Source organism: Ctenopharyngodon idella, chromosome 14 (assembly GCF_019924925.1).
Source record: "Ctenopharyngodon idella isolate HZGC_01 chromosome 14, HZGC01, whole genome shotgun sequence".
NCBI lineage: Eukaryota > Metazoa > Chordata > Actinopteri > Cypriniformes > Xenocyprididae > Ctenopharyngodon > Ctenopharyngodon idella.
Genome location: NC_067233.1, coordinates 19,802,254 through 19,811,625, shown reverse-complemented (window position 1 = coordinate 19,811,625; position 9,372 = coordinate 19,802,254).

Genomic DNA, 9,372 nt, shown 5'->3' with positions numbered 1-9,372 from the left:
CCTTTATTTAAGAGTGTAAGAGGATATTTTATAAAAATGTTTGTGATAACCTAATGTATTTGGGTTCATTTAATTATATTAAACAACATGTGTGACTTGAATAAACCCAGTTAATTTGGATTTAGTTTTTAAGAACACTCACAAAACAATATTTAACAGTGCAGCAAAACAGAAATATGGAAACAGGCAAGACTTCATCGAGAGAGTTCACAGGGTGTTCCGTTTCACTTTGTTTACAAAACTCTATATTGAAAAATCCCAAAAGGGCAATGAGCTGTCCAGACCGTGGATGCTATGAACACACAACACTGTTAGAACTTTAGATTTTGAAGTGTAGTTGGCAGGAGAACACAGAGATGCCAAGGCTGTACATTTTCTGTACACTTGCTGTTCCAATTTCAGCATTTGCAAATGAAAGTTTTTAATGAGAATTTGATTTGTCCAAGTGGTCTGAAGTCCAACAACAGGCTATAATCAGGAGGCTTATGTAGATACACATTCAGGCTGATTACCACAGTGTGTGTGTGTGTGTGTGTGTGTGTGTGTGTGTGTGTGTGTGTGTGTGTGTGTGTGTGTGACTTGCTGGGCAGACAATCATGGCCATTTAACTAATCAGAGTAAATGCCATACAGAGCCATTGCCCTGATGATGTCACAGCTCTGGAGTCGTCACTTTGAGTGCTTCCATCTGGTTGGACTTTTTAAGGGCCGGAGAGCCACACTTCACTTTTTCTTTTGTCCTTTCCTATTTTCAGGCAATCTGGCCACACTTTCTGTCCTCTTTTCAAGTGGAAGATGCTGTTTTATAACCCTTTTTCAAAGATCAGACGTAACTAGATTTTTACGCTTTGCTTTCCTGTCCAAAACTCACCACCACAATGTTACAATGTTGACAAAGCTACTTTAATATATTTAGCCTATACTAATGTATTTTAGCTACCTGGAGTTTTGAATGAACAATCCTAATTAGGGCTACAGAATCAAATTTTATTAGGAAAATGTATACTACAAAAACACTCTAATTTTATAACTAAGCTGAAAATATAATAGGCCTTCAACGCAGGGAGTCGAATTGGTTGATTCTTTCATTAGAATGATTCAGACTTCCCATCTCTACAAATGAGAGGACCATTTAGGACAAACCGTTTCATTAGAATAAATCAAACTTTCTAACACTACATATGAGAGAAACATTTAGGTCGAACCTTTTTACTTGAATGAATAAGACTTTCCAACTCTACATTATAAAAGAGAGGACCATTTTAGAATGAACTGATTCACTAAAATGAATCGAACTTTCCAACGCAACATGAGAGAGAACCATTTAGGTTGGACAAACCAATTCATTGGAATGAATCTACATACAAAAGAGGACCATTTAGAATGAACCGATTCTTTGAATGATTCAGACTTTCCGATGCTACATTTGACAGAGTGGATCAATTAGGACGAATCGATTTGAGAGAATCTGACCTTCCAACACTAAGAGCACCATTTTGTTGAGCGTGTTTGTTTATTTTTCTGATCAGACAATAGCAATTAAGTGCTTGGTCGTGCTAAATCACAAAACATTTGATAAAGTTCACTACTGTAAAAGCTACACTATTATGACAGTAACTACTGTTAGGTCGCTACTTTCAGTTAGCTGCTTCCTAAAACTGGAATGTTTTGGGTGGTTACCAGGGCGTTGCTGTGCAGTTCCATTTCATCTATTTTTGTTTTAGGCCTACCTCCCACAGTTCCACACTGGTTTTCTTTCCTGGATCAACACAAAGATTTTCCATTCGTCTTTCCTCTCTTGTTCTCTGTTTCTCCTCTCCACTCATCCCTCGCTCAGCTCATCATTGCTTTACGATGGCTGTGACCTTTTCAGTGGCACTCCACTATCAGACTCTTATCTCACTGCCAGTGTAGCCGAGCGGTCATTTATGAGGTCACTTCACAGAAGTGGACATTAGCGATAATGTACTTCCAGTGACTCAGGTGTCACACTAAAGCGAAGGCCAGTGCGTGCATACACACACACACACACTTTTGCACGGCATATAATCATCCAGCTCTGTGTACATGACAGAGATGTGGACGTTGTAACAAATTAAAATGTCTGTAGGTGGAAGGAATATTTTGCTTGATGAGAGAAGAGAAAAAAGAGACAATATATTTCTTCAGAGTATTACAAACGCACGTACACACACACACACACACGACACACACACAATTTCTCGATCCCACTTGGTTTGTACGCTTGTTAGTTCCACTTGAAATGGCAAATGACAAACAATCAGAGGCAGTGAAGCAGTGGCTTACCAGCTCACAGAACCAGCCAAAACAAAACAAACAAGGCAATTACTGCAATTCACACTACACCAGTTCTCCATGTTAAACACACACACGCACACACAGATAAACACAAAGGCCTTTGCAATTATAAACATTATTCTCATCTCTCGCAATCTATTTTTGACATGCAAACTAACACTACACATATACATAAGCGCGCACGCGTAGCTAAAGCAACGGGGATAAACATGGTACATTAAAACGACTAAATCCACTGAATAAAATATTTTCTCATCTCCAAGGTTATGAAGAGAAGGTGGAGAAAATCTCCGAACTGATTTTTTATACATCACTGGCTTTGCAGGGCTTTGATAACCTCAGGCCAAAAGAAGAAGTTGGCAGATGTGTTTAGTTATGGCCCGTTTGAATGTTTCCCTATCAGAGATAGAACAACTTCATGCCTCTGTGCTTCACAAACACACACAAAATATAAAGTCATGCTTCTTAAGTAGTTTTAGCACTGCTGCTTTAGTTCATGTAATTAATTCCTATTATTAATTGTTAAACGACTAGGCCTACTTACATAATTTGTCAGCAGGAAGAATTCAGCAATGTTTGATGAAGTTAAACATGTTTGTTTGTTTATTTTGTATCTCTCCTACACACATTGTTTTAATAGACTTTTTATCACTGGTACTAAATTATATGCCTAAAAATTGACAAATAGACAAGTTCAAAGTTTTATTTGTCATATATGAGTCATTCTGTGAACACAATGCAACATTTGATGAAGTGTGCTAAACACAAAAACATGCTATTAATTGCTTTGCTGGCTTGAATATATGAATTCAGAATTAATAATAAACATTTTATTGCCATATTGTAAATATACGCTGCCCGGCCAAAAAAAAAAAAAATTTTTTTTTTTTTTGCTTTTTGGTTTTAAAGGGTTAGTTCACCCAAAAAATGAAAATTCTGTCATTATTTACTCATGTCTTTCCAAAACCGTAAGAACTTCGTTCAACACAAATTAAGATATTTTTGCTGAAATCCGAGAGGATTTTTTGATCCCCCATAGAAAGCAACATAATTACCACATTCAGGGTCCAGAAAAGTAGGAAAGACATCATTAAAATAGTCAATGTGACTACTGTGGTTCAACTTTAATGTTGATACAGAATACTTTTTGTGTGCAATAACGAAACAAAAATAACAACTTTATTCAACAATTTCTTCTCTTCCCTGTCATTCTCTTACAATGTTCACATTGTAAACATAGTGCAGAAATTTCATTTTTGGGTGAACTAACCCTTTAAATAGCCAAATACTTAAGAGTCTATGACTGGATCATTATTGAAGTGATTATGATGTTTCTAGCATGTTATATGTTTGGGAACAGTTCTTTTAACCCTAATTGATGGAGTGTGTAGCTTTTTATTTCTTAAACAACCATGTAGGAAGACACATCATGGCCATATTCCAGGATGACAATGTCAAGATTCATCAGGCTGGTTGGGAGGGAGCATGAAGAATCATTTTCAAAAATGAATTGGCACCTCTGAGTCCAGACCTTAAATTCATTGAAAGTCTTTGAGATGTGCTGGAGTAGACTTTATAGAGTGCTCGACTCTTGCATTGTCAATACAAGATCTTGACCAAATATTGATGCATCTCTTGATGGAAATAACATCACATTTATTCATTTGTTTGTATGTGTGTGTGTGTGTGTGTGTGTGTGTGTGTGTGTGAGATGATTTACACTACTGTATAGAATGCCTTTAATGGAGTGTCTAATAATATTAAAAGTGTTTACTGGGTAGGGTTAGGTCAAGGTGTAGGGAGGGTTTTTATTCCCCCAATAAAGCAGCATCCATTTAATAATTTTAGCAAATATGATAATTTATACTATGATACTGTATTATTGCATCCTGTTAATGTACAAAAATATTGAGGTGCAAATAGTATCTGCCAATATAAAGTACCTATAGATAACATCTTTACTCTTATTGCAAAGAACTGATACTTTTACATGGTATAAATAGAATCTATTGCTGTTTTCACCTAGTGTGAATAGCATATCGCTAAGAAAATGTTGCTATTGTCACTTAGTGTACATGGCATCTATTGCTATTTGCACTTAGTGTAAATAGCATCTATTGCTAAGAAAATGCTGCTATTGTCACTTAGTGTAAATAGAATATATTGCTATTTTCACTTAGTGTACATAGCATCTATCGCTATTTGCACTTAGTGTAAATAGCATCTATTGCTATTTGCACTTAGTGCAAATAGCCGCTGCAAATTTTTAATCTATTTAAAGGAAAAACATAACTCACAAAATTAATACCAGAACATTTCCATGATCAAATACACCATATTAACAATGTCTTTTTTATTCCAGTGCCAAAGACAAATTTGAACAGATAATGAAAACAATAGAATTGAAAAACATAATTTTTAAGTAAAACAGAATAATTCAATGTCCGCAAATTTACATTATCCCCCAGTCACATCACTTATTTACTTAAAAATAACTATCATTATAAGTGACATAATGAATAGGAAGTGATATAACTGGAGTCTTTATAACTGGAGTCTTCATGTTCAAAAGTTGTCCGGTTTTTCCTCTCATTTAGGATTCATAATTTGTTGTTTTTTAATGCCTGGCAGGTCAAGCATAACATATCCACCCCGTCACATCAAATAGACAGAAAAATATTTTGTTTGTTTTATTTATTTATTTATTTTTGCTATTTATGAACAATTGTTGAATCTTAATGCTAATGAGAAAACCCCATAACCCCTAAAATTTTAGTTTGAAATATTTCATCCTGTTACATGTTCAGAATAACCCATATTCATTTTGTATTCATTCAGCTTGAGATGACATAATGCAATTTCTTAATGCTTAAACACATTATTTGTCTGATAGTTTTTCAATATAGAAAAGGCTGCTGTGTCATAGAATGACTCATGCAGTATGCATCTGGTACAGTACAAGATATTTTTTGTTAGTGATCTAGAAAGCGTATAGGCAAAAACTTATTTATTTATGAAGCAGATCATGCAATGAATGTTTGCAGATGTGTGTAAATGTTTGTTAGTTATGCATGAAGTTGTTGATATGTGTGGTTGAGGGCCCCTGATGAAGGATCTGGATGGTTTAGGGGAATGTAGCTCGCCCTGACCCCTGTTGGCCCTTCATCTGCGCTGGTGTTTTATCTGACCACAGCAGTGTGAAGTCCTTTGTGATTTTTCTTGCCATATAATTCTGCTGAAACGAGTAGATGTCCTGCACACGGGCCAGACAATGGGAGCCTCTTTAATCATCTGCCAGGAAAAAAATCGCAAGTCTGATCATTTAAAAAACTTAATAGCACACCTCTCCTCAACAAACATTCAGCATTTGAAAAGTATTAGAAGTTTACAGCATTTCAGCAGCATTTCCACCAAAATAAAGGCTTGAGGATTTGAACATTTGAAAGTGAAGAATTTAAGACATCAATATTAGTATTTTAACCTGTAGTGTAAAATAGAAGTATTATTATAAATATAATATCAAATATTATTTGTTTTCATTTTCTAGTACAATTGCAGTAATATATTTGTCTTAATTTTTGTAATCAGAGATAAAAAATTACAATAATAATATTCAATTTGATTGGGTTCCTAAAACACCGGTGTGGATGTAATGTGGACTGAAACACTACAAAAAAAAGCCCAACTACAAAGAAGTCAAAATAAAACATTTATAACTATAAAACTAGATTAAATATTTCATCTATTTACTTGCATGTACATCAGAGAAATGTGAACATGTGAATGCGTCATTAAATTATTTAAATATTAATTTAAAATCTCGGAGGGTTCTTCAAGTAAATATTTTGCGTCTAAGGACTTTGCCTGACACAAAAAGTTTGGAAACCCCTGTATAAGTAAATGTAGAAATTGACATTAACTAAGAATAATAAATGCTTTAGAAGTATTTTACATTGTTAGTTCTTGCTAATTAATGCAGTTACCTAATGGTATTAAATGGAACCTTATTGAAAAGTCCACTATCAGGGCCTTGTTCTTGCTGACATTCACCTCTACTTCCTGTAGATAGGCTTTGTCTTCGTTGTCAGCATCAGACCCATCACAACAGAGTGAGAGAGAGAGCGAGATGGCAGAGAAAAGGAGGAGGGTGGGGTGGAGGAAGAACAAACATGTCCCTTTGAGATAGACTCTAGTACTAATATTGACCAGCACGCTTCAGAAAACACAGACGCACGACTCCGCTACAGTAATGAAAGTCCCACAAAGGACCATCGACACGTTTTATCAGCAACCTGAATTAGCAGCGTCTGTTCACCTTGATTGCTAGTGTTCATATGTTTCACTTACACACACACTCACACCACTGCACATGCAATCATCCAGCAAATAAGAGCATGTGGCACAAAAAAAAAATCACAAAACAAGTTTCATGTGCTCAGTAGGTACGAGTCCAACTACTAAAACACACAAATGCACATGAAAAAAACAAACACACATCACAAAGCTAAAGTTGGTGAGCTCATAAATTATAAATGTCATTTCAGACTTAATCAGAGGCTTTTTTGCAGTGGAAAGATTCCATGGATGTTAAAAGTTCTTCATGGAACCATCAGTTAAGAAACTTTATTTTTAAGAGTGTAGCACAAACAGTGCTGTATGAGTTACACAGTAACCACAAACTGTTGAAACTCCTAACCTTAGGTATGAGCAATAATAATAATAGTGATGATTGCCTTAGCAAACACCTTTAAGAACATATGCAGTAGTTTCTGATGAGAGAATCAGATTTTAGTGCGGCTGGAGGGAGGAACTCACAGAAACGTCAGTCACGTTTTTTAACCGGTTAAAACATCAGGGAGCCTCTAAGCTATGAGCAAGCTGTTCCTCTCTCTAAAACAGTTACTGTTTACTATTTATTGTGGCGATGATAGGCTTTTAAGAAATGATAGCTCTTCCTGCACTTAAGATGGAAGTTGCTTTATTACCTCCTGAATGAATGAATGCATAGCTAGTCAAAAGAACAAGTTAACAATCAACATTAATATGTTGAGATATGACATCTAAGTTTACATATATTTTTGTAACATTTTGCAAAATAGAGTAGACTGCATGGACCAATATATCATCTAGGCTAATTTATAAATAATGGACATTTTCTAAATAAATTATTAAATAATGGACATTTTCTGTTATCAATTTTTTATTTTTGAGTTAGCATTATTTAGAATGTAATTTTTGCAATTTGTCATTTCTCCTACGCTGCCATTTAAAAGAAGACACACCTACTTATTAATTTCCAATATTTATAAATATATATTTTAATAATATAATTTAATTTTTTTGTACAATTACAAACTTTATTCAGCAAGGATGCATTAAATTGATCAAAAGTGACAGTAAAAACTTTTACAGAGTTGTAACAAAAATATTTCAAATAAATGCTGCCATCCATCCATCCATCCATCCATCCATCCATCCATCCATCCATCCATCCATCCATCAAGCTAATTTCAAACATTTAGGGCATGAAAGTATGTATGTATGTATGTATGTATCTATGTATCTATCTATCTATCTATCTATCTATCTATCTATCTATCTATATTCAGCATACTTTTTAACATTTGCATTTGTAAAGAAATCAATATATTGGCACAATTAGTTCTGTGTGTATGTATCATCATATGTATCATACATGTGATATTGGTGTGATCAGTGTGATCAGATCAAGCACTACTACTAAATGCCAAAAGAAGATTAAAGTTCATTGCAACGCTTTGAAAGTTAGTGCGAGTGTTTACAGGGTGAGTGACAGGACTGAGGATATGAGTTTTGACATTGGACAGATTGCTTGTCCCTCGGTGAGCCCCGAGGAGGCAGAGGGGCAGGATCAGCCTCTTCATGAGGAGGGGCGGGTGGGGTATGAGAGTATATGTGTGTGTGTGTGTGTGTGTGTGTGTGTGTGTGTGTGTGTGTGTGTGTGTGCGCGCATTTCAGGACAGGCTCACAGATGTGCGTGATGACCCCACGGCAACGGAACTGCTGTCGCTATGCAGCACACATTGCATAGCAACCGGATAACATCAGTCAGATAGGCCTGATTTCAATGTTTAAATGTAAAAGGTTATAACTTAATTAGCCAAAGGCAGACGCAACGCTGTTTATAAACAAGAAACACAGTAATATCCAAATACAATTTAATTATGCTTGCCATAAAACTCCCCATGTATATAAATTCATCTTTATCACTTTCAAACCTGACGCTGGATAAAACCATCAATCCACAGGTGACCTAACTAGCAGGTCACATTTTCCACAAGCCAATTTGTGAAAATGATATGCACAGACTGTAAATCAAATGAAGTGTTTAATATTATTATCATGGTGACTGCAGTACATGTGACAATGTGAGGCGGCGTTATGACCTTTGCTACATTAGGAGGTGTTGATGTGTTTATTTCCATGCAAATAAACTTTAATTGCACTACGGTAAAAAGACGTATCACGCATGTCACCACTAGGAAAATTGAAAGATGCAAAGGATGCAAGGTGCAGAAGGGAGTGAGAAAAAGATATGCCAGTTGTCTGTTCTGTCTGTTTTTCTTTTCTGAGAATTAAAAGGCTGTGAGGCAACGGAAGGATTTTCTCCTGCTAAAAAGTCAGAGCTGCAGGCCACACTAAGAACTAAGCCAGGTTCTGCCTTTCATCTGGCACAGCATCACTTTACACTGACAAACTGTGTACCTGCACTCTCATGCATTCGCTAAGGTGGCGTTAATTCAAAAGCCGGTACATAAAATACTGTCTTTGATCATTTTCATGTCGTTTATGCTCCAGACCTACGGTTTATTGTAACTTGGCCAGAGCTGTATGACACAATAAACTCTCATTCATTTGCCACCATTAAAAAAACCTCAGATGGAGACATATGCATATTCAAAAACAAGGTGTCATGGTGACGTGCATTTTCAAGATGAGTCTAAAGACAGGTTTTTTAGTACATAATAAAAAAATGCATGTTTTAACAAGCGTGGCCTTTGAAGTGGAGTTACCA